Below are 27,500 nucleotides of genomic sequence, written 5' to 3'. Positions count from 1 at the left end.
ATCATGACATTAAAATTTGTTACCGGTTACAGGTTTCGTAAAAATTAATCTTATTTTCTTTTTCCTTTTCATTTAAATTTTTCCATGGCTATTTGTACCGAATTTTTTTTTAGCATGTATAAAACGTTCCAAGGCATTTGCTCAATCTATTTTCTTTTTCTGATATTTCCCACAATAATTTATTTTCTTTACAATTCTGTCATTCGCGAAGCATTTATCTCCGAATCAGTTTTAGCAAGAAGAATGTCAGGTGGTGTTTGAATGCTTTAGTTTTACAGCTTTCAACCCACTAATCCCTCACATTCTCGACTCAGCATTTCCAACTTTCATGCTACCTGTATTTGGCCCTTGTGCTGTCGGCGGCGACGCCCTTGGGCCGTAAGAAGTGGCTCAGTTCTTGCAAGCACCTGACCTTTGAAAGGTAAAATCATAATTCTAGGCCAGATTTTATGTATATATATTACAAAATCTGTCCAGGAAACTTAAGCGTATGTTTTTATCTCTCGGCAGACCTTTGAGGTTTTTTGCAGGGTTTTATTTTTGTTTATAAAAATTGCTTTGGAAAATTTTAAGCGCCAGGAAACTTAACGTGTATGTTTTTTCTCTCTCGCCAAACCTTTGAATTCTTTGCAGGTTTTATTTTTTGTGTTTAAACTTATGTGCATGTTTTTTTAGCTCTCGCCAGACCCTTGAATTCTTTTCAGGTTTTTTTTGTGTTTGAGAAAGTTGTTTGGGAAATTTTAAGCCCAGGTTTTTATTTGCTATACGCACTCGAGCGCATGCCCTTCTCCAAGTGGAGTAACGTTGGGTGTGGTCAGGACTTGGATGGAAGCCTTGAAAGTAGTGCCAAACTCTTAGAGTACACAAGGGTTAGTGTACCTTCCAATGGAGCAACGACATTGGGCTTTGGAATCCCAGTGCAAAGTCCTTTGGTCACTTGAGAGCAATGAATTATGTATTTATGTGTATCGATTGCGGTTGGTTGCCTTTAGAATGTGAAAAATACCATGGTCTGGCAACTCATCTCGGGAACAGTTACGGAAAACTTAGCTTCTAAGTTTAATTGAAAGTCATCAAATGCCAGATTTGCTTACTGGTTCTAATTAGTGTTAGTGGACAGACTGGAATGCAAGAAACTTTCAAGTTCATGAATGGTTAGGTTCGGTCACCCTTGCCAACTTGAGATGTTTTTCCTGTCATGCAACTAGTCTCTGTTGCCCACTCGCAACTCGACTTAAGAATCGATGAGAAAGCCCCAATGTTCGTTTTAAGCGAATGTTGACACGGTCTGTTCAAAAACCTCGATGTATTGGATTAGATGATATGGAAGGAGAAGACCAAATGTAGATTTTCTTATCTGAAATTTAAAGATTCAGAATGAGATGCTATGGAAGAAGATTAATGAATACATTCTGTAACTTGAAAGGTTTATACAGTTTAAGCGAAGTAATATCAATGAAAAGTATAAATTAATTTGTGATATTTGAACACGAAAAGCCTTTGCTAAATGTTAAGAAAATTGAAAATACTACGGGTGCGATTTCCCTGCAAAAAAAAAAAAAAAATTGAATGCACTTTTTAAATTTCAGAGTTTGAAAGTCTTGGAGTGCAGTATCCGGGACGGAAGGAAATCAAGCAATTATGTCATTTGAAAGATCAAGGCTTAGGTAACATGTTACTGGATGAAAGAATGAAAGGTGCTAATTTTCAAAATCTCTAGAGTGGGTGAATTTGTTTTAAGAAGAGCGAGTGAGGGGTACTTTTAATTTTAAAAGGTTTAAAATCTTTCGTGGAGGTTTTGTAGGCGAAAGTTTGAACATTGTTTTTATGTCAAGAGATTTGCAAAGGGAATTCTCTTATGTTGAAAGAATGTACGTTTAATAATTTACAGATGGGGATATTAATGAAGATTACTAATTAATATATTTTTCAATTCAGACAGAGAAATATTCGTCTTTCAGAGATAAAGAAATTATGACGTAAACGGAAAAGAAACTCTGTTATGATGCAATAATTTTCAAGACCTGAGAATGTTGAATGTTGAATCACAGAGGTTTGTTTGTTCTCGACTACAGTTCCTCGCTGGGTGAGCAGGTTCCGTTCTCAGCTACCATTCTGTTGGTCGCGAGTTTGAATCTCCGACCGGCCAGTGAAGAACAAGAGGAATTTGTTTCTGGTGATAGAAATTCATTTCTCGCTATAATGTTCGGATTCCACAATAAGCTGTAGGTCCCGTTGCTAGGTAACCAATTGGTTCTGAGCCACGTAAAAGTAAATCTAATCCTTCGGGCCAGCCCTAGGAGAGCTGTTAATCAGCTCAGTGGTCTGGTTAAACTGAGATATACTTAACTTGTTCTCGACTACTGAAACATTCTTCGCGTTACTCACGAGGATTTACACCATTCCCGAAAGTCTCGCGTGAATTCCCGAAAACCTTTCAGTGATTCTCGAATGCTTGCTTGCAGCCGATTCTGAAAAGCCTTTCATTGATCCTTGGTAGTCTCCTCTCCATTGCTTAGAGTTTATTTTTTATCAATTCTTATTCCTGCACCGACTTCTACACCAGGATTATGCGGAAGCAGATACGCATTCGCAACACCTCCTCCTCCTCCTCCTCCTCCTCCTCCTCCTCCTCCTCCTCCTCCTCCTCCTCCTCCTCCTCTCACCAGTGGAATGCCACCCGTTGTCCGCAGGCATTCACAAAACGTTACTTTTTAATTATTTAAATGCGGAGCCGCGAGGACTCAGTTTGGCTGCAGGGGAAGTCTCTTCGACGGAGTGTTCCTTGGGCGCAGTCCGCGCCATTCATTGGCAGCTAGCCAAACGGCGATCATTCCGAATGCAAAAGCGCTCCCCCACCCCACCCCACCCATCCACCCCACCTACACACTCATTGGTGAGAGAGAGAGAGAGAGAAGGCGAGCGAGCGCGAGCGAGTGCTTTTCATCGATTTCTACTGCTGCTTCGAAAGTACGAGAGTAGTATTTGCTTGGATCTGACCAGCTTGTACTTTTTGTATCTGGCGAAGGCGTCATTGATTGATCATCCACTCCAGGTATCGACTTCATGCATAAGTGAGAGAGAGAGAGAGAGAGAGAGAGAGAGAGAGAGAGAGAGAGAGAGAGAGAGAGAGAGAGAGAGAGAGATATTTAGGACACAGATACACTCCACACTGATCTTACTCTCTGAATGACTTGCGATGTTCCCTCAGGGACCCCTTCCCTTCCTCCTCCTCCCCCGCCCTCCCCTCCCCCTTTATCGACGAGTGTTGCACATGCGAGAGATGTTGAGGAAGGGGGGTTTGGGGAGCTGGGGAGATGTATCCAGGGGATGAGGAGATCGAGGCGTTCCCCAGAGGGAAAGCAACGTGAGTGGCCAATGCAATTATTTGGTTAGTGAATCAAGGCATTATTTTATCGCCGAGGGTTTTTTTTTTTTTTTTTCCATCTCGCCACGCCCGATTTTCCCTTTCTGCTGTTGCCAGCCATGACTGGCGAGATTCTTCTGGAGGTGGAGTATGGAAAGGGAGTTTGGTTTGTGAAAGCTGCTGACATGTGTTACGTCACCTCAGTGTTGGTCTGAAGACGCTGGAATTACTTAGGCGTTTGTTTTGTTCTTTTTTGATTATATGCAGGTATGACATTCTTTATTTTTCCTGTTTCCTTCGAACATTATTCTTTGGTGTCTTCCTACGCATTTTCTTGCTAATTTTTTTTCCCCAGAATTCGATCCAGACTGTAAATCTGTGAATATAAACTGAAGTTCAAGATTAAGATAGCATATAAGATGACACTAATTGTACACCTTAAGAATGTATAAAGTCAGCTTAGCCCTAGTGATCATAGATGACAGTAGCAGTTGTCATGCGTTCATAAAGACATTTATTGATAGCAAAGTTTCTTCTCTTTTTGTTACGTAGACTTTTTTATCTTTCTGTTAAATGTTCACGTCAGTATCTTACGCGGAGACGGAACGAGAATGACCGCATTTATCCGTCATCTAGAAGTATATTTATTTATACTTTCTGTCTGTTTTCGCTCAGACTAGTCTGTTCCAAGGATCGTCGGCTATATCGTGTTTGCCCATTCAAAGGATTACTCAGTAGCCATGTGTTATGCAGATTTGCATCGGTCGAGAGAGAGAGAGAGAGAGAGAGAGAGAGAGAGAGGTTCTTTGCCAGTGCTCTACAACTTCATTCATACGCATTTGTTGCGTGCCCACGTAATTGTGCCTACGTGGAAGTAGGTTATGATTATCATTTCCGAGATAAAAGTCGGCACGAAACTAATATCGCGCTGTTATATTTAATGACGGCGTGTATAACTTCAGCTAATATGGCTCCTTAACGACTGCTATTCCTGATGATATAATTACTCCAGCCATTAGAAGGACCGGCATCATCATCATCATCATCATCATTCATCTTGGCAAGAAAAGTGGCCCAATTTATCGGAACCGTCTCAAAAAAAAAAAAAAACGATGGCCCGGGACGTTTACCCAAATCCCCAGTTGATTTGCCTCCCCGATTCCGGTTCGAATCGGCTCAGGTCGGCCCCCTATACTTGGGAAGGAGGAATCTCTCTCTCTCTCTCTCTCTCTCTCTCTCTCTCTCTCTCTCTCTCTCTCTCTCTCTCTCTCTCTCTCTGTGGTTGTATACTGAACGCGTGATTACCATCCTGAAAGGTGCTGCTTACTGTATGCTGGACGTCGTTCCCAATGAATAAGGAAGTATTGCTTGTGTTGTCGGCTATTTCCCCTATAATTCGGATAACGACGTGTCTCGAATACTCCGGAGAATTCTCTCGAACGTTTTGAGAGGTTGGCCTCTCGCAGATTAATTGATTTGTTTAGATGTAACTCTTCCTTCGGGCTGTTTAATTGTTAGCACCTGGGGTGTCTGCGTTATTGCCTGTCAGGAATGTCTTGGAAGGTTACGTTCAATTTTTTTTTTTTGATGGTGGGTATAGTTCTGTTAGTCATTATTTTTTCAACCGTTAAAACTTGCCTCCTAAAAAAGATTGCTTTAGAATAACAATGAAAATCGTGAAATATTGAATGAAATGTTAACTTACTTTGCAAATAACTTTCATCTCATTAGCCTCTACATAGTCATACAGAAAATACTTGACGTAAACTGGGCCAGTCATGCTGATGTATCTCTCTCAACGTGAATATAAGACCATTCATACTAACACCTCTGCCACACCATTAATCAAGCCCGTTATAATCCAGTCAATCTGGGTCAGAGGAATTTCTCACCCTTTTACAAGTGTATCTTCCCCCCATTCTTTGTACAGGACCAGACCACCTCTAAAGAGTTGTCTAACCATACATTTATGCCAGTAATGTGTAAGGGGAAGTTAAAAAGCCGTCAGACTTTCTCTCTCAGCGTCAAAAACATACATAATTCATCTCAGCAGCTTGCAAGGTTTTCCGTACACTGTAGTTGTTCTGTGAATTTTTATTTTGCACATTCACCTTCAACACCACACTTCAATTCTTTAAACGTTGATTTACCTCAGCAGCCTCTTCATGCATTCTAATAATATTAGAAGATGCATGAAGTTTTTTGAAATTATGGCATTCCAGGAAGGAGCCGTGCTAAACGTATGGAATGAAAAAAATCTGATGCACTCCTTCCTGTCCTTCATGCCACAATTTCTCAACCCTCCCCCCTTTCTTCTTCTTCTTCTTCTTCTTCTTCTTCTTCTTCTTCTTCTTCTTCTTCTTCTTCTTCTTCTTCTTCTTCCTTATTACTATTATTATTATTGTATTATTTTACACTTGTTTAGCTATATTTTATTTAATTATGCTTCCGTGTACCCTGACTCCTCTGATAATCATTCCTTCATTTAAAAGCTTGTCTGTCACTTCCCTCGTAATTAAGCCATCAGACTAGACATAGTTACAGGCAATTGGTTGCCGACAAGCGCAATACGGTTGCAAGGTTCTACGACAGCTGTGATAAGAAGCGCCGTTGAGATGTTCTGTAAGGAATTCCAGTCACACGCAAGCGCCACTTCTACGCTGAACAGTTATATGAAGGATATAATACTACGCTCATGTCTTACGTGCAGCCGCCAGGCCTGTTTGATGACTGTAGACGGTGCTTTAGGATTATCTTAAATATTGTGGAAACAGTGCAAGTTAGTAAGTGCTTGATTATATTTATATACTCAAGCAAGTTTTACACTTCTCAGTTTGCTGAGGTGTGGAATTTGTAGTTGTGGAATCTTCTGTCTCCAGTTGTATAAGCGAGGAACAAACTCACTCCTGCTCTCTGCTGCTGACGTCTCCTGAGTTTCAGATGTATCTTTTTCATTTTCTGTTCCCTCATATTTATTTCTTTATCACCCTTTCTTATAATTTGTTTGTCTCTGCTGGCTGGTTTCCTTACGGACCCTTCTAAGTTTAATAGTCTGTTTGGCATTGTCCATAATGGTTTTCAACTGAAGTATTATAAGAAAGAAAAGCAAGCTTCCTTGCTTTGAGTGTAGTTTTTCACCCCGTGGAAATATACCGAATCGGTGGCAAAATTTTGCTGTCTGGTGCAAAAGGCAGTGGGTCATAATGGACCCCGAAACCCAATAGAGTTAGAGTTATTAAGGAAGTCAGAGATAAATGTTCGCGAGTGAATGACCCGTAGTCAAAATTGTTGGACGTTAAATGTTAGATGTACGAAATATGACTGACTAAAATCATTGTTTATCTGTCTTCATCGTTCATATCCAGACTTGTCATTTACAATACAATATATATATATATATATATATATATATATATATATATATATATATATATATATATATGTGTGTGTGTGTGTGTGTGTGTGTATATAAATTTTATATATATATATATATATATATATAATATATATATATATGTATGTATGTATGTACATATATAAGTATATATAAATGTATATATATATATACACACACATACATGCATACATATACATATACACATATATATATGTATGTATGTATGTGTTGGGGTTAGAGGAAATGTGCGCGCTCATAAAGTTTCAATGTTTAACGTATCCTAAATAGGAAATACACTGAAATTATATCTGTAATTCATTGGTGTTGCTTATAAAACTATGAAATCATTAATAGATAAATTAATTAACTTTCGTAATGGAAAAAGCCAAGGTACCAACAACATGCAAATTGCTTTGTGACCTTCAGGTGGATTAATTATCGATCATGAAAATTAAAATTGCCGTCGCAGAAACTTTGGTCAGCGATGCCGGACAGATAGACTGATGTTAACGATTACTCCATGCGCTACTGGCTTTCAGGCCTCAGCATGACCCATTGCCGCTTGTATTAAACTAATGAAGATCGTTGTAAGCTTGAGTAATTATGCATTTCCCAAGACAGGGTCAACCGTATACGATCAACCCACATCTTTGATCAGGGTTGGAACCAAGGTCCTTGAAATATGCTCTGAATATACTTAACTTGGTTGGAACCTACATGTGCCTTTAAACTCTCGTGTCACAGTTGTTGCTATGTTGCAGTTTCATATTTTTTGTTGCTTTGCAAAATATGAAGGACTGTCGGCTCTTGATGCTTCCTTGTTTCTCGAGATAATACGAAAAACTGGTTTGTTGTCGCTGAAGGAGGCGAGGCCATTAGCGTATCTGTACTTTGTCTTCCCTCATATCAACCGCGGCAGTGTGGTTGTTACGCCAGATAACTTAAGCAGTTAATTAATCTTTCGTTGCGTGCCTTCGACTTCGGGATTCTGGCGGTTTTATCCTCGTCTAGTTAGAAAAGATCAGAGAAAATCGAAGATGGATTCTAGGTTGGGCGTGTCAAAGTGGGGTGGGTGGGGGGTTTGATAAGGAATTTGGACAGTTTGGCGCAACTGGATCTCTAAACCCTAAAAAAAAAAAAAAGTCTGGAAAGTTTTCCGATTAGGAGGACTCATGTAGAGTGCATAAATTTGGTTGCAGACTTCAAACAGTTTATCAGGAATTCGTAATTGTGATGACCGCTTGACCTTTTTAAGAAAGTCGGTAGTTTTTGGTGAGGAATTTCGATTGATTGACACCACCGAACCTTTTCTTTTCCTGAAAATCAATGTTCTAGATCTTCTGGCTGCAAGGACTCGACTCATATCTTTGTAGGAAATGTAAGGATGGCATATGTTTTCGTTCGACGCAAGACGGTGACGTAAAAAGGATGAGGTTGGTTTTCAGGTACTTCCGATCAAGGAAGACAGTTACGTGGCCCATAGGTTACGCGCCTCACTATACACACACACACACACATATATATGTGTGTGTGTTTATGTATGTGTGCACATACATACATATAAATTGTAGAGTGATAGCAGTAATGTTTGTGCATGTTCTATTTTAGTGTTGTGATTAATGCCCTGGACATGTAGATTTATACCAGCTCTTGAATAATACATCTCGAGAGATTGTCAGTGCATCCGTAAAGACAAAGTCATACTCATCCATTTCAACAACTTCGATAACTCCATGGATGGAGCTTTCACCCGCAAGTGCCAGTAGAGGTTGCTTAGAGGTTAGTGATGGCTGGAAATGTGGTCAAGGCTGCCGTTAAATTCACCCAGCTAGAAATTCAAGTTGATTACGACACTTGTCAGTTGTTTGTTAATACAGAAATTACTGGAATGTTTGAATAATTATAATTTTTAAAATGTATCTAGATTTTCCAGTACAAATATTAGTAAATAGTGCAGTGTTAGTGTCCATGACCACGAGAATTTCGACGCCAATCTTAGACAGCAAGCTAAACAATTATCCTTTTTTTTTTTTTTTTCTTACGGATGCCTTTGGTAGGGGAAGGTCCTTTGCCACTCATCCTTATTAAAAAGACGGGTCTAAGAATGCAGTTGGCTTACTCCATATTGTATAGATTTAAGTGCTGGACTCGTATAATTCCTGTATAAAACGAGCTTCTGGTTCTCAAGATGTCAGTGAAACAATAAACGACATAACATTTCATATATTATATTTGTGGTGATGTGTGTATATATATGTATACATATATATATATATATATATAATATATATATATATATATATATATATATATATATATATATATAGAGAGAGAGAGAGAGAGAGAGAGAGAGATAGAGAGAGAGAGAGAGAGAGAGAGTCATCATAGTCGAGTTGGCAGTACCGTGTCAGCTAATGGACTGTGTGCATGAACAATTAAAATCCCGTTTTCTATTTATTGAAAAAGCCACTTTTACCAGTCAGATATATTTACATACAACTTCGCAACACTCCCTTATACGAAGACATCTTAAAAGGAACGTCGCGTTTACACCCCAGTGCTTTTTAATCATGACTGAAATGTAGATGGATGATAGCGGGTTGTGGATCTCTCTCTCTCTCTCTCTACATACCCACACACATACATTATTTCCTTAGATACCATTTGTTCCTACAAAACCTCCGTCCAAATACCCCCTCTCTCTCTCTCTCTCTCTCTCTCTCTCTCTCTCTCTCTCTCTCTCTCTCTCTCTCTCTCTTTTACATACCCACATTGTTTCCTCAGACATCATTTGTTCCTACAACACCTCCATTCAAATTCTCTCTCTCTCTCTCTCTCTCTCTCTCTCTCTCTCTCTCTCTCTCTCTCTCTCTCTCTCTCTCTCTCTCCTTGAACTTCAAAGCATGAATAAATATGCCTCTGTTTTCTGTCATGCGTCGCAGTGCTCAGAATGCATGGAGGAGGCGTTGCTGTCAGGCAGGAGTCTAGTTTGAGCTGCCGGCTGCCGATATACTGAAATAGAATGCTGGTTTTGTCTTTTTTACTTATTCATTCCGTGTTTTTTTTTATTTATTTTTTTTTTTTGCGTCAGTATATTCTGTCTGTAGCGGTAATTAATACTATATTAGTATACCGTATTGTTTTACATTTACAATATGGCTTAGAGTTGAAATAATAATAATAATAATAATTATTATTATTATTATTATTATTATTATTATTATTATTACTTGTTCATCGTATACTGTATTGTTTCTACATGTTTTATCTCCGTATCTGGCACAGAGCTGGAAAGGGATATTATTATTATTATCATTATTATAGTATTATTATTATTAATTGTTCCACTAAGCAACTGCATATGGCCCTGAGCTGGAGTAAAGGATATTATTATTATTATTATTATTATTATTATTATTATTATTATTATTATTATTATTATTATTTCGATGGATAGAATGGCACTGTATGCCTGTGAGCTTATATTGCGCTTTCTTAACTTGCCGTATAAGTATCTTCGTTTCACCGGGTAAATAATAATAATTATAATAATAATAATTATTATTATTATTATTATTATTATTATTATTATTATTATTATTATTCTGTTAAAAAGAATGGCAGCATCAGTGGAATTGATTTCATACAAGATCTTTTAAGTTGTTCTTACTATTCTCCTTTATTCAAGGCTGATATCTGCTAAGATTATTATTATTATTATTATTATTATTATTATTATTATTATTATGTTTATGGAATTATTTATTATTGTTTAAACTGATATCTACTAAGATTATTATTATTATCGTGTTTAAAAGAATGGAATTGAATTTGAGATTCATTCTCCTTTCTTCAAGACTGATATCTACTAATCTTTTAAACTATTCTTACTCTACTCCTTTCTTCAAGACTGATATCTACTAAGATTATTATTATTATCGTGTTTAAAAGAATGGAATTGAATTCATACAAGATCTTTTAGACTTTCTTACTGATTCTACTTGAATGCATCGTTCTTTCAGTATCTACTGGAAAAGGGATTATTATCATTATTATAGTATTATTATTATTATGTTCACTAAGCAACTGCATTGGCCTAGCTGGAGTAAAGGATATTATTATTATTATTATTATTATTATTATTATTATTATTATTAATATTATTATTATTATTATTATTATTATTATTATTATTATTAATTGCTTATATTGCGCTTTCTTAAATAGAAGTATCTTCGTTTCACCGGGTAAATATTAATGAATTATAATAGTAATTATTATTATTATATTATTATTATTATTATTATTATTATTATTCTGTTAAAAGAGATGGCGATCTTTTACAAGATCTCTTCTTGAATTCTATTTTCCTTTCTTCAAGGCTGATATCTACTAAGATTATTATTATTATCTTTTATTATTACTGATTTATTATGTTTATTATTATGCACACGATCTTTTATTATTCTCCTTTTCAAGGCTGTATGTTTAAAGTATTATTATTATTATGTTTAAAAGAGTGAAATTGAATTCATACAAGATCTTTTAAACTCCTCTTATTATACTCCTTTCTTCAAGGCTGATATCTGCTAAGATTATTATTATTATTATTATTATTATTATTATTATTATTATTATTATTATTATTACTCGCAGAGTTGTACGCAACGCATATCCCCTTTTGCGACCTACATCTAAATCACACGTTAATAGAATCGGTAATCCAGTTTCTACTTCCGCCGTTGTCGTCTTCTGACTTTGAATAGCAACGTTACGTCCTTAGGTTTGGTTCCTTTCGTTCACTCGGCTTACCGGTATGCACCGGCGTGTCTTTTGTGTGTCGCCTGCCGTGCTACCCGTCTTCGGGTAAATGGCACGTGTTCCGTCTCTGGTGGTTTCTAGCTTCTAATGTGTTCGGTTTGCTTGGTTGGTACTGATACGCTTCGATTTCGTGAGAACATGAGGCATATTCATTCTCTCTCTCTCTCTCTCTCTCTCTCTCTCTCTCTCTCTCTCTCTCTCTCTCTCTCTCTCTCTCTCTCTGACGTGGTTAATGAATTAAAGCCAACAGCATCCTGAAACTCATTCTCTTAATAAAGCATTCTCTCTCTCTCTCTCTCTCTCTGACGTGGCTAATGAATTAAAGACAGCAGCATGTTGAAACTCATTCTCTTAATATAGCTCTCTCTCTCTCTCTCTCTCTCTCTCTCTCTCTCTCTCTCTCTCTCTCTCTCTGACTTGATTAATGAATTAAAGATAGAGTATCCGGAAATGCAATCGCTTTCTCTCTCTCTGGGAATGAATGGCCTTTATGTTTTCGTAATACTAGTTTTGTCCTCAATTTTACAATTCAGCGAAGCTGTTTGGTTTTAGTTTTAAATTTCTTTTTTACGCGGCGCCTTTGCATTTCGTATGACTTTGGTTAAAGTGAAAATCGGATTGAATAAGTTAATATTTTAGTAATTATCTGCCACTTACACTAGACCTTGAGGGTTTCCTGTTACAGTTTCAAACCACACTTTTGCATTATTCATTATGAATATATAGCAGAAAGAGGAAACTGTTTCATCCCTGAAACTCTGGACACTAATGATTTTCTTAAGGTTATTTTATCTTGGTCCGTGTTTGCCTACTTAAAAAGTATCTCGGTGCCTTTTAATTCATTTCTTTCAACTGAGAAAATAAAAACGCTGCGTTTCAGAGTAGTGAGCATGCGCATGACACTTGTGTACTCCGTGTAAATGCTCATTCGTACGTGAAGCCAAAAAAATCTGTGTGGGTGCCAGCAGTGGCATTGATCTGTCAGGCTGAAAACGCTGTCATTAGTGTCCTTTCTTTTTCGATCTGTGTCGCCATGCGATTTCGCTTCCTCCCTCCTCCTCTCTCTCCCTCTCTCTCTCTCACTCTTGTTCTTGTGACCGGTTTATAATCGGGTTTCATTTGGTTTAGCTGGTGAGTATAATCTCTTGCATTTTGATCTTGCTTGGAAATAGGAGGATTATTGTACTGTTACGAATTCAAAGTCTGCTTGAATGTGTAGTTGTTTTTTCGTGCGGAATGAAGTTGACCCCTTTGAAAGCTTGTTGCATTCTTGACGTGTTTTGGTAGCACATTGCTAGGCACGACTGATTTATGGGTTTGTTGAACACAGTAGCAGTGTAAGAAGCAAGGAACTATTCTTGAATTGTTATTTCTATCTGTATGTTGAAGTCATATTGTAATATGGGATATGTTCATAAGATCAGTTTTTACGAGAAAATAATGTTCTTGAATCCTTTGTGAGATGATCATCATTTTGTCTTATGAATGTTCGTGTAAATCATACTTGATTATTTATTACAACTCCTGTAATTAAAACACATTCGTGTTCGTCTTGAATGGTTAAGAAAAGGTCACTGTACACAGCCAAGTTTAAGTGAATAAATATAACGCAGGAGCTTTCGACCTTCACTAAGGTCTTGTTCAGCTGAAGAGGACCTTAGTGAAGGTCGAAAGCTCCTGATTTTATATTTTATTCACTTAAGCTTGGTTTTATACAGTCGCTTTTTCTTACCCATTACAAGTGCTACTTCACTCTGCATTACTAGTACAAGGTTCTTTGCCAATTTGTATCATTTCGTAAACATAGCAAGTTTGTATGGCTGCCTTGTCGTTATCTTTTACTGCTGGATCAGGACGAATTCTTAACTGGTTGTCCTTACACCTGCTCACAAGGCAAACCAGCATCACACCCATTCCCTTGGAATATGATTCGTCCTTCAGTTCTGTCTTACAGTTTCTGTGTCACTTGTGGAAATCAGTCTTTCGACATCGCACGCCTCTCATTAATGTTTCACGTCATTCATTTTCGAACTTCTTGCTAATGACTCATTTAAACAAGGCTATGTTCTCCCATTCCGTTCACATGACCGAACCACCTCAAAACATGCCACGTTATATTTATAGAATCTGCAGGTCATTTTTACTAGATATATACAGGTATATGTATGTATGTGGGTGTGCGTGTGTGTGTATATATATATATATGTAGTGTTGTGTGTGTGTGTTTTAATAGCCAGAATTACATTGTATCTGCTGATAGTGCCCAGTAAAATCTGTTTATATATTTCGACCTAAAAATAACAACCACCAGTCAGCTCTGATTTCGACAGACAAGTGTACGCGTGAACTGAATCGGACTAACACGTGTGTAATTGTAGTGTGTGAGGTTTACTCCTGCTACGGAAGTTGAAAGTTTCTTCTCTTCTTTTTCTGTTCGGGTGCAGGCTTGTAGTGATAAGCTTACCCAAAAATGTTCGAGGATGTTGGGAAGGTTTAGACGTCATTGTGGCTGTTAAAACACACTTTGCATTATCTCTCTCTCTCTCTCTCTCTCTCTCTCTCTCTCTCTCTCTCTCTCTCTCTATATCTATATATATATATATATATATATATATATATATATATATATATATATATATATATATATGTGTGTGTGTGTGTGTGTGTATTTATATTTATATATTCATATATACTGTACATACTAACACCATAATATATATATATATATATATATATATATATATATATATATATATATATATATATATATATATATATATATATAGCTTACATATTAATTTAGTTTATGAGATTATGAATAACAGTTTTAATCCTAACAATAATTTTATTTTGTCAATCTCATAAATCATCTTGATACGGATGTACAGAGGGCAAGGCAATATTTTGTAGATACCACGTGCCCACTGGAGCTTAGCCAAGTTATTCAGGCACACCCAGAATTATGTTCTTCCTTTTATTTTTTCAGATGTTTTGTTGATGGACTCAAACCGAACACAAAAAGAATGAAAGTTCAGTGATATAAGGATTTTCCTTTTTATAGGTTTTTTCCTATTTTATTATTCACACATAAGTGTTAGGTAATGCACTTAGGATTTTCTATGTATAGGAATCTAACCTTTTAATCATATATATATATATATATATATATATATATATATATATATATATATATATATATATATATATATATGTATGTATGTATGTTGAAATGCAGAACAAAAGTGAGTAAATAAATTCGTTTATAAAATGGGAATTTCACCACATTCAGTTTTGTACTAGTTTATTTATTGTTTTAAATATTAATAGAAATTTCACCAAATTCATTTTTTACGAGTTATTTCTTTGGTTATTAGGTGGAAATTCACCAAATTCATTTCCGTACAAGTTATTAATTTCTTTCATTATTAAATGGATATTTCACCAAACCAATTTATCCACGAGTTATTTATTTCTTTAATATTTCATTCATATTTTCACGAGTTTATTTCTTTAATTATTAAATGGGAATTTCCCCATAATAATTTTTGTACGATTTACATATTTCTTGAATTATTCAATTCATTTCTGCTAGAGTTTCTTATTTCTTTAATTATTAAATGGCAATTCATCAAACTCATTTTTGTACGATTTACTTATTTCTGTGATGATTCCTTTCATTTTTACACGATTTTCTTATTTTTGTAGTTATTAAATGGTAATTTCACCAAATTCGTTTTTAAACGAACTATTAAGTCCTTTAATTATTCCACTCATTTTTGCACAAGTTTCTTATTTCTTTAGTTAATAAATGGAAATTCCACCAAATGCATTTTTAAACGATTTACTTCTTTAATTATTTAGTGGAAAATTCACCAAATTCCTTACAACACTTTCACTCTAGGCCTTTTTTCACAAACGGTATTTTCATTTAAATAATGCGGTCTCGCCCTATTGGGTATCGAGGTATCGAGATCTTTAGAATTGGGAGGTTCACAATTCTGGTGGGACAACTATCAAATACCCGTATGTAGCCCAGCGTCGAAAAAGCACGGAGAAGTGAGTTTCGAGGTTTGTAAACGTCTAGTCTCTCTCTCTCTCTCTCTCTCTCTCTCTCTCTCTCTCTCTCTCTCTCTCTCTCTCTCTCTCTCTCTCTCTCTCTCTCTCTCTCTCTCTCTCTCCTCTCTCTCTCTCTCCTCTCTCTCTCTCTCTCTCTCTCAAATACCCATTTGTAACCCAATGAATTCATGGTTTGTGGAAGTCTTCTCTCTCTCTCTCTCTCTCTCTCTCTCTCTCTCTCTCTCTCTCTCTCTCTCTCTCTCTCTCTCTCTGTTCCTCGTTGCATTTGAATAAAGTAACATGTAAGAAGGACGCATCTGAGGATTTCGTATCACCTGTTGCTAACAAAGTTTCCAACACCTGTTTGTGCGCACTGTTGGGACAGATGTTTAAACACAAGATAAGCGTCACTGGCCAAGGCCTCTCTCTCTCTCTCTCTCTCTCTCTCTCTCTCTCTCTCTCTCTCTCTCTCTCTCTCTCTCTCCTCAAATGCCCATATGTAGCCCAGAGTATTCATGGTTTGTGAAAGTCTAGTACAAGGTCTATAGACCTTGGTCTAGTATCTCTCTCTCTCTCTCCACCAAATGCCCATTTGTTTCTCTTGAATTCGTGGTTTGCGAAAATCTAGTCTCTCTCTCTCTCTCTCTCTCTCTCTCTCTCTCTCTCTCTCTCTCTCTCTCTCTCTCTCTCTCTGTCCCAGATGCCCATATGTAGCCTGGAGGATTCTTGTTTGTGAAAGTCTAGTCTCTCTCTCTCTCTCTCTCTCTCTCTCTCTCTCTCTCTCTCTCTCTCTCTCTCTCTCTCTCTCTCTCTCTCTCTCCACCAAATGCCCATTTGTTTCTCTTGAATTCGTGGTTTGTGAAAATCTAGTCTCTCTCTCTCTCTCTCTCTCTCTCTCTCTCTCTCTCTCTCTCTCTCTCTCTCTCTCTCTCTCTCTCTCTCTCTCTCTCTGTCTTCAGTGCACGAACAAGTTTGCCTCGCAATTAACGCTGTGGGTAAAAACTTGATGATTTGGAATCGAATTATGAAGCTGTGATAAGCGAGATGTGATGTAAAAAAAAAAAATTATAGTAACGTGATAATTAGCATGAAGACTTATCAAATGACAGTCTTGTGATATTTGCAAAGTAAAGAAAATTAGGTGGAGACAGATCAAATGGTGGGTATGTGATAATTAGCGACAGTTATCAAGCTCAGACGTTACGACTCTCAGCAGTGTAGCGTCACAATTAGCGCCAGTGATAAGTGTGAGATGGATATTTTGATGTTGAAAGGATAGAAATCATTTGACAGTATTCTAGCTATTAATGAAAACGAACGGCGAAATATTCTAGCGATTAATGAGAACGAACGGTGAAATATTCTAACAATTAATGAGAATAAACGGTGAAATATTCTAGCGATTAATGAGAATGAACGGTGAAATTTTCTAGCGATTAACGAGAATGAACGGAGAAATATTCTAGCGATGAATGAGAATGAACGTTGAAATATTCTAGCGATGAATGAGAATGAACGGTGAAATATTCTAGCGATGAATGAGAATGAACGGTGAAATATTCTAGCGATTAATGAGAATGAACGGTGAAATATTCTAGCGATTAATGAGAATGAACGGAGAAATATTGTAGCGATTAATGAGAATGAACGGAGAAATATTCTAGCGATGAATGAGAATGAACGGTGAAATATTCTAGCGATTAATGAGAATGAACGGTGAAATATCCTAGCGATTAATGAGAATGAACGGTGAAATATTCTAGCGATTAATGAGAATGAATGATGAAATATTCTAATGATTGAGATTAAAAGGTGAAATGTAGTGTTTAATGAGAATGAAAGCTGAAATATCCAATGATTAGTAAGAATAAAAGATGAAATTTCCTCGTGATTATTTAGAATAAAAGGTAAACATCCTAGTGAATAATGAGAATAAAATGTGAAATATCCCAGTGAATAATGAGAAAAAAAGGTGAAGTATCCTGGTGATTAATGAGAGTAAAAGCTGAACAAATATGAATCATAGAGTCATTAATATTTAGAATAAAATATGAAATATCCTAGTGAATAATGAGAATAAAATGTGAAATATCCCAGTGAATAATGAGAACAAAAGGTAAAATGTCTAATGATTGTTGAGAATAAAAGATGAAGTATGCTGGTGATTAATGAGAATAAAAGCTGAACAAATATGAATCATGGCGTCATTAATACTATTAACGAGTTATAAACATGAGAAATCTGATTGCTGTTTGATGACAAGTTTCATTAAAATTAGACTAAAAAAACAAACCGCAAAATTACATTGTAATGATGATAATGCAGATACACGCGGAAGATCAGTCATTATATTATAAAGGTCGAAAATAATAATAGGAACAACATACAGAAGTCAGCTGTCGACAAACCTTCAGTCTGTCTGTAAGATAAAGAATGAACAAGTCGGCTGTAGCAATTCGACCCGATCCCGCTGCCACCCGCGGAGTCGACTAGACTTTGATGAGCGTGTTAGACGAGTCTTTAATGGGATGAAGGCGCTTGCTTGCCCAGTCTTCTAACGACCCGTCAGTTTCTCTGCAGTTTACTATTTTCTTCGTACGATGGTTTTCTTCCCCGTTCGTTAAATCTGCATTTTTATGTGGCTAATCCTTAAAACAAGAATCTCGAAAGACTAGTGGTACTAGTATAATCATTTGTTTTATTTATTTCTTGTGACACGTTTTAAGTTGCGTATGTATGTGTGTATTATTAATGTTGTGTATACACATACATATATATATATATATATATATATATATATATATATATATATATATATATGTATATATGTATATATGTATGTGTGTGTTGTGTATACACACATACATACATATATATATATATATATATATATATATATATATATATATATATATATATATATATATATATATACATACATATATATACATACATACATATATATATATATATATATATATATATATATATATGTATGTATATGTATATATATATATATATATATATATATATATATATGTATATATATATATATATATATATATCTATATATTACTAAAAGGACCTCATTCAGACTGGATGGTATCTGGTGGAGTTTTTATTCAAAAGTTACAAGCTTTCTTGGACAAACAGTCCACATTATCAAGTATCCGTACGGATACTTGATAATGTGGACTGTTTGTCAAGAAAAGCAACAGAATAAAAACTCCATTACCATCCAGTTGTCCTTTAATAATTCTACTAATGCACCAGAACAATTGTGCTTATGTGATAAAGTTTTATATATATATATATATATATATATATATATATATATATATATATATATATATATATATATATATTATTACATATATATATATATATATATATATATATATATATATATATATATATATATATATATATATATATATATATATATATATATATATATATATATATATATATATTTATATATATATATATATGAAGCTGTTTGCGAATCTTAGACGTGTATTATTATTGATATATTTGTCTATAAGTATCAAGGAACGTATGCGATTTTCAAAAGACACAAAAATTATCAGGCTTGTTTCTACGGGGATAGAACCTCCCCTTCCATGTATGGAGTTTTCATACTGCTCATGCGCCAATCGGCCATATGTAACCACTCAGTTTTTTTTTTTTTTTTTTTTTTTACCACGTTACATCTGCGTTTATCTGCAATTTCTCAAACTAGAATTCGACCTTCACATTTGCTCATGCTATCTTGAATAATATCCGCGTATTTATGCAGTACATTTCCGTTTCTTTACAAATGCAGTTCTTTTCTTTCGTTTATTGCAACCATCATCATTATATCATTATCAGACGATTATTTTTATGTAAATGATTGCCTGTAATTGTCAAGGAAACCACATGATTTTTTTAAAATGCACACACTAAATGGTTTTCTTGGTGACTCATATTAAACTCGGCCCGGTAAAAAAAATTATCCTTGTTTTCATGTAACTGGTGATAGCTGCAAAATAGAGATGTTATTTTTCTTTGGTTTTACTTGTGTACACTTGTGACTATTTAATATGTTTATTATTTGTGCACATTGTTTCTCTCTTACCTGTTGTTAATCCTAATGTCTTTGTCCGAAATGTATTATTATTATTATTATTATTATTATTATTATTATTATTATTATTATTATATTGGATATTTAACACCATTTACATCCGATGTTAGAATATCGGTGAATTCTTGTTTTCTGTATTTTCTTTTTTTCTTTCTTGCTTTGTGGTACATTTTATGTATTGGTACATATTTCGGGGCTCCATTTGACTTAGATAAACGAATGAACTTTTCACATTTGATTGGTTAATGATAAGTATTCAAGGCCATATATTTGACACACCTCATGTGTCATACGCATTTTACCTAATGGGTATTAATTGCAAAGTGTAACGTACTCTTATTTTAACATCTTAATGTATATGTATACCTTTTTAGTATTGGAATATTTTAAAGCTTAATTTACAAATTTTACACGTATTTTAACATCTTAATGTATTTGTACGTTTTCTGCATTAGAATAAATTAAAGCATAATTTACAAAGTTTATACTTATGTTAATATCTTAACATGTATGTATATATATATATATATATATATATATATATATATATATATATATATATATATATATGTACATTAACTTTATCACTTGCACAATTTTCTGTGCATCAATACAATACTAACAGGACCTCCATTGAAACTGGATGGTATCCAGGGAGTTATTTATTCAAAAAAATTACAAGCTTTCCAGGACTACGGATATTTGACAATAAGGACTGTTAGTCCTGGAAAGCTTGTAGTTTTTTTTTTTCTCATAAATAACATACAGTACAATATATGTATATATGTGTGTATATATATTATATATATATTACCTTTTCTGTATAAAAATATTTAAAGCTTAATTTACAAAGCTTGTAAATTAAGCTTGTGTTAACATTTCAATGTATATTGATACGTCTTTCCCCCCTTCCATACTGCTAACGTTGTCTTTTGGCATCGCCTTCAGATGTACCTGAGGAGCTGAGCTGATGACGTGGCCCCTTCATTCTCACGTTTTGGCTGTGGTGAGTGTTTCTCCATGTGGGCACGGTCGTGAGTGTTGTTTAGAGGTAGAAAACGTAGTTGTAATGGTAGGAGGAGGAGGAGGAGGAGGGTGTATAGTAGTAGTAACAGTAGTAGTAGGAGTATTCGATGTCTCAGGTCTCATTCTGAACTGCTGCTACTCTCCGGCAGACTCGTAAGCTCCGTCGTATAAGTAGTGGTGTTGTAATTCGCGTCTATTCTGTTTGTTTTTGCTTGTTTTCATATACTGTTTATGTTTTTTGTGTGTTTACTTATTGTTTACGTTTTCGTATGTTCGTTTGTTTGTATTGACAAAATGTCGTAGTAGTTTTTTGAAGTTGGCGAATGCAAGTGACAGTCCGATTGGGTATATTTCTTACGGTGTCTTGACATTTTAGTTATAATTGTATTTGTACTTTGATCATTGGAATATTCAACTGGAAATGCCTATGCCATATAATATAAATAATCTTAACGTATTTATTTTTATAGGTAAACCTATAAATAACTGCGTTTCTTCTATAGATTTTTAATTACGCCAGATATTTGGGATTCGGTATTATTATCGTAAGACCTGCGTTCAATTCTTTATTATTCTTAAATTGTGGAATATTTAACTAGTACTTCGCTTATCGTGTTTGTGAATGAACTTTAGTTTTTTATATATTTTTTCCGGTGTTTGGTAACACCAAGAAAGGTTAAAAATAGTAACATCCACAGAGATAAGATAAAGGGTTAAGAAGACTTGAAGTTCGGAGCGTCTTAATTGGAAGAGCTCTCTCTCTCTCTCTCTCTCTCTCTCTCTCAATATCCTTGAAGCCTTTTCTCAGGTGTCTTCTATCAGATGTTTGTTTATGGTGGAGGTGGTCAGTATTGGTGTGTCGTCATTCTCTCTCTCTCTCTCTCTCTCTCTCTCTCTCTCTCTCTCTCTCTCTCTTGTTTTTCAAAATGTTTCGTGTCCTTCCACCTGTTTGCTACACTACATAAGTATACGCGTGTGTGTGTTTTATGTACTAAGGAATGCTTTTCCTTTGTTTGTGTTTAGATTTTTTTTTTTTTTTTTTTTTTTTTTTACATTTGCTTTGTTACTATGTCGTTACTAGAAAGTTGCAGTCGCTGGCATGGTTTTCCGCATAGGTGAGGTAGGTCAGTTATTCTTGTTTTGTTGCCTGGGCCAAGTTTTTCTCTCTACAATGGCTGCAGATTGTAGAGACGTCTCTTCCTCCACTTTTCCCTACTCCGTTTGCATCAGTCTTTTTTGCTCCTTCACTATCACCCCTCCCTTTCCGTCTGCTAATCTACTACTACTCCTCCATTATTTCCTTTCCCATTTCTTTTCCACTTCCTCACATTACTCCAGCATCTCCTCTCCCATATGTGCTGTGGTTCCTTGCCCTTTCTTCCTTGTGTACGCTCCGATTTCTATTCCTCTTACACTACCTCTTCTCCTATTCCTCCTTTTCATCTTTCTAGACTATCTCCTCCCATTTATATTTCTTCCTCCACTGTCTTCTCTCCCATGTGTGTCTTCTCGATTCTCCACTGTTAGCTCCCCAATTCCTTTCCTCCCGCCTCTTTATCTTTCTATCTTTCTCTTCACCTTTTTCCTCCACTCTCTCCTCTTTCAGATCTCTTCCTCATCCGCTGCCCTCTCACGTTTCTGTGACTTCTTGCCCTCTCCTACTCCACCGTGTCTCCAGATTCTTCTCTTCTCTCCCTTATCTTCCATTCATCTTCCTCCCTCACTATCTCCTCTCCCATCTCTACCATTCATTTCTCTCCTTCTGTCTACTATCTTTTCAGTTTCTTCCATTACTGTTGTTCCCCAGCCTCTACTGTCTTTCTTCTTCCCTTTTCACTCTCTCTTCTCCCTAGACCATCTCCCTCGTTATTTCTTTCATTATTCCTCTTTCTCCTCCAGCATATCCTGAGATATGTTAGATGGAGGTGGCAAGCAAATGTCCTTTGCACAGCTCCCATGTTAGTTTGTTAATTTATCTGTTGTTCTCATAACCGATCTCCTCATTCTGTTTGTTAATTTATTAATTTAGCTGGTTTTCTAATAACTTTTCTCCTGTTTCTGTTTGTTAATATGTTAATTTGTCTGTTTTTCTAATAACCGATCTCCTCTCTGTTTGTTAATTTGTTAATTCATCTGGTTTTCTAATAACTGTTCTCTTCTTTCTGTTTTTTAATTTGTTAATTCATCTGTTTTTCTAATAACCGATCTCTTCTTTCTGTTTCTTAATTTGGTAAATTATCTGTTATTTAATAAGTATTCTCCTCTTTCTCTATTTCCCATTACCTTCTGTTGCTTCTTCGAATAAACACCATAATCTTTGGAAGTTTGAATTTTAAGTCAATGGCCCCTGTTGGCTTATTCTGTATGAATAAGGTTCATCTTCTGAATAATAATAATAATAATAATAATAATAATAATAATAATAATAATTGGGGGAATTGGACGTGATAATGTCAACTGGGATCATGTGGGCACCAGAAGAGATGGTAAACCAAGATTTAATTGAATGAGGACTATGAGGAGGAAGGCTGGAGATGAGTGGAGATTAGTGGAAGATAAAGCACAGGAAAGATATGAGTGACTGAATTTCCTTGACCCTCTTTGCGTTACTTTGTGTTGGAGGTGACAATAATGAAGTAGTACTATCTAGATACTCGTGGAAGGTGGTTCTCTCTCTCTCTCTCTCTCTCTCTCTCTCTCTCTCTCTCTCTCTCTCTCTCTCTCTCTCTCTTAATCAGTGTTCCCTTGTTGACTGATGAACGCTAGAATTGCGATCCGGTATGTTAATGAGCGCAAGAGATTGCTTCTTCTGTTGGTGTGGTTTGAGAACGTTTATATATAATGACTGGTAGTCAGTCAGGGGTAACATGTGTTCTTGAATTATGAGTATGCCCACTTGTGTATACGCTTGCAGTTACATTCAGATATATACATACATATATATATATATATATATATATATATATATATATATATATATATATATATATATATATATATATATAATTTTTATACATATGTGTGTGTGTTCAGTATTTTATTAGAAATTGTTTCAACTTTTAATGTTAAGAAGGTAAAAGCACTCGCCCTACGTCCGGAAAAAAATGAGATGATTAAGTATATAGAAAAAAATATTGTCACTGAAACCTTCCGAGACAGAGGGCGTCTACTGCAATAAGCAGTGATCAGTGAAATGAAAGGTAGCATTATATTCTACCATATAGACTCCAGACTCCTTAGAATGGACTGGAGGACACACACAACCTTAGTTCGTTGCTGGTGATTTCGCTCAAAGATTTATCCTGCTCTCCAAACTAAATAACTCAAGTCTCTTAGTCCATTTTTTTGTTATTTTCTTTCGTTTTTTCCTTCATCTCGATTCAAACTTGAGTGCCAGACGTGATCGAGCCTGAGCCATCGGAAACATTTATGACGTCGCAATATTAAGGGTCATATGTGTCTCCGAATAGCATCTCTTAGAACGGTCACTATTTATGACGAGGAAAAACTAAGAGATATTGTCCTATCCAAATCGGAAGTGAATGCGGGTCATGGGTAGCAAGAGTAACTTCTTAGAAGAGGCTAGGTTTAACAGGGTAAAAAAGGAGAACAGAGCAGAGATGCCATGACGAAATGCACTTTCCTTGGGTGAATGTGGAAATGTTGGCCACGCGATACATTTGAAGCTCGTCGGGCATTTGTGCAGTGTTCGGGTTGAAAATGTGAGTGGAGATGGTACATTAGTGTTTGGGATATGTGAGAAAATACTAAAAGAGTTTGAAATTGTTTGTTTGAATAGATAGTCGAGAGCAAATGTGGGTTGGAACAAGGAAGTGGAAACCAGGAAAGTGGAGCTGTAAATGTTAATAGGAATGGTAATAGAATTTAAGTGGTTGATTCGCCTGAATATTTGTAAGTAAATATAACGGAAGATGTTAGGATGAGATAAGGAGTGAGTTACCGAATAGGTCGGCTAAGGAAAATGGCAGGCTGTGTGCAAGAGATTGGAAAGAATATTGGCGCATAAAGTCAGTCAGAGATGGGAATTTATGAACAATTTGTTGAAGCAGCTATCCTTTATGGAAGTGAAGAATGGTTATTTATGCAAATGAAAGAAAAAATATTGAAGATGTTAGGAAGAATTTTCTGTGTCGAATGTGTTACGTAAGAAAATTTAAAATGGTGACAAATATAAACCTGTAGAATTAGTGAAAGGTTTTTGTGGGCGAAAGAATTGATCAGAATTTTGCAAGTGGTTTAGTCCTCTGGATAGAATGGAGGAGGAAATGTAGGAAAAAGAAGTGTGCAATTCGGTAGTGTTGAGAAGAGGGGGAGGAGATAATTGCCCAAAGTGGAGGATGTGCAAGAGTTAATAGAAAATGTCCAGGAAGCAGGAGAGTGCATGCAAGGTAGAGGTTAATGGTGCAGTCTGTGTGTTGGGATTTGACGTCATGCAGGTGAGATTCTTGTGTGCATGCGTATGAAGCGCAAGGATGAAAGTTTGTCAGACTGGGTGTTCATCCCCGATCTTTCAGTTGAAGTATGAATGTGCTTTTAACCGTTTTTTTTTTTTTTTCTAGAGCTCTCCTCCGTCGGGGAAATTTCATATTTTGAACACACACACACACACATATATATAGCCTGTTATACACACACACACACACACACTCACACTCACACACACTCTAGTAAGCCTTTCCTCAAACGTTGGTTTCAGAATCCAAATAGAAACTAGACAGCAAGCACTGCCGCGATCCCTCTCTAAATGACAGCTGAATAAAAGAAGAGCCACCTGTGCAAACATTTCCACAACTTGAGCTGTTGCAAACACGTTTAAGGTCTTCTGGAAACGAATCAAATCATTTTTTAATTAAATAATTTTATTATATATATATATATATATATATATATATATATATATATATATATATACAGTATATACAATATAGATATATATTTATAGATATATCTATATATATCTATATGTGTATGTATATATATATATATATATATATATATATATATATATATATATATATATGTATATAGGCTATATTATATATATGGGTATATATACAAGTCATGTTGTGCAAAAACACTAAACTAATCTTTTTTCATTCGAAACGCTTAATTTTTTTTTTTTTATTATTGGCCCATGAAAGGGGCGTCAGAAAGAGTCGAGCGTGCAAAAAAAAAAAAAAGAGAGAGAAAAATAAAAATGGAGGTGAAACTAGAAATCGCTCAACATCTACCTGATTGCGTCTCTACGATGAAGCAACAGGAACTGGTACCGAGGTCATGTCGCAAATTCCGACCGAATTGCGGAAGTTCTTTTAGCTATATATACTTAGGGTCTCATCGTTGCGGGTTAGAGCTGTCAGTGCACCTCATGCGGTGCACTGTGGGCATTACTTAAGGTCCTCATTAGCGTCCCTTCGGCCCCTAGCTACAATCCCTTTCATTCCTTTAAGTGTATCTCTGGTCATATTATCTTTCTTTCATCTTTCTGTCCACCCTCTGTCCACCCTCTCCTAACAATTGTTGCATAGTGCAGCTGCGAGGTTTGCCTCCTGTTACACCTTTCGAACCTTTCTACTCTCAGTTTCACTTTCAGCGCCGAATGACTTCATAGGTCCCAGCGCTTGGCCTTTGGCCTAAATTCTGTATTCCATTCCATTCCATTCTTATATGCTTGGGTCTTCGGGCCGGCCATATGATCCATGAGTTTCACTCTATAGGAGCCGAGGTCGAGGGATGCTTTGCTCTGGAACCTTGGTCAGCAGCGCCTTAGGCTGCATAACATGGTTTGGTCGAGAACTGCTACGGATGATAGAATGTTGCTGGTCTCTCTCTCTCTCTCTCTCTCTCTCTCTCTCTCTCTCTCTCTCTCTCTCTCTCTCTCTCTCTCTCATAAATAGGCTCAAGTTATTTTGTTTGGTATTTTTTTTCTGTATCATATATTAAGTGAACGTATATATGTGTGTGTGATACATACATACACAGAGTCTCTCTCTCTCTCTCTCATATATATATATATATATATATATATATATATATATATATATATATATATATATATATATACGTTCTAATTCTTAGAAATGGATTTGAATTATTTGTTACTAGATGTATTTTATAATGCAAACATTTTTCCGCTCATCCGTCAGTCCATGAAAATAAAAAAAAAAGGTAAAAACAAAAGTCCCACAGCGAATCTAAGCGTGCCTGATACATAAGTCTACAGTATATTAAGACACCTTTGCATGGAGGTAAACTCTCTCTCATCTCTCTCTCTCTCTCTCTCTCTCTCTCTCTCTCTCTCTCTCTCTCTCTCTCTCTCTCTCTCTCTCTCGACCACGGTAAAACTTTCTGCGCTTTAAAGCATGACAATCATTTCCATTCTCTTGAGGATAATTTGTGGTACATGTTCATTCAAAGCGTAAGTAACGCGGTTTTTCAAGCCTGGACTTGGATTTCTTGGTCAATACTTTCATGCACCAAGAATACAAAAAGAGCATTGTTTATTTAAAAGTACCAAAGGAGGCTTATTGTCAAGGAAAGAACTTTATATACATACATACATGCATACATACACACATATTCTAAATATTGAATAGTAATATGTAGTAATGTACCTAAACTGAGAAAGTTTGTGTTATTTTTTTGTTTGTGTTGATGTATATGAATGCTGTAAATTCTCTGAA

General features: G+C 35.8%; 1 protein-coding gene across 8 annotated transcripts in view; it reads left to right on the top strand.

Annotated features, from left to right (window-relative positions):
• LOC136845440 (uncharacterized) overlaps positions 1-27,500 on the top strand; it is a 198,595-nt gene that overhangs the window by 150,325 nt on the left and 20,770 nt on the right. For 6 of the 8 annotated variants that reach the window (XM_067115643.1, XM_067115645.1, XM_067115664.1 and 3 more), the window contains one exon: positions 20,719-20,776. The exons of the other annotated variants lie outside the window; for them this stretch is intronic. The gene's annotated coding sequence lies outside the window, so the exon portion shown is untranslated. The remainder of the gene's footprint in view (positions 1-20,718; positions 20,777-27,500) is intronic. 8 annotated transcript variants of the gene reach the window in all.

This window comes from Macrobrachium rosenbergii, chromosome 2 (genome assembly GCF_040412425.1).
Source record: "Macrobrachium rosenbergii isolate ZJJX-2024 chromosome 2, ASM4041242v1, whole genome shotgun sequence".
In the NCBI taxonomy this organism is placed as follows: domain Eukaryota; kingdom Metazoa; phylum Arthropoda; class Malacostraca; order Decapoda; family Palaemonidae; genus Macrobrachium; species Macrobrachium rosenbergii.
This window is presented reverse-complemented; position numbering and strand designations above follow the sequence as displayed.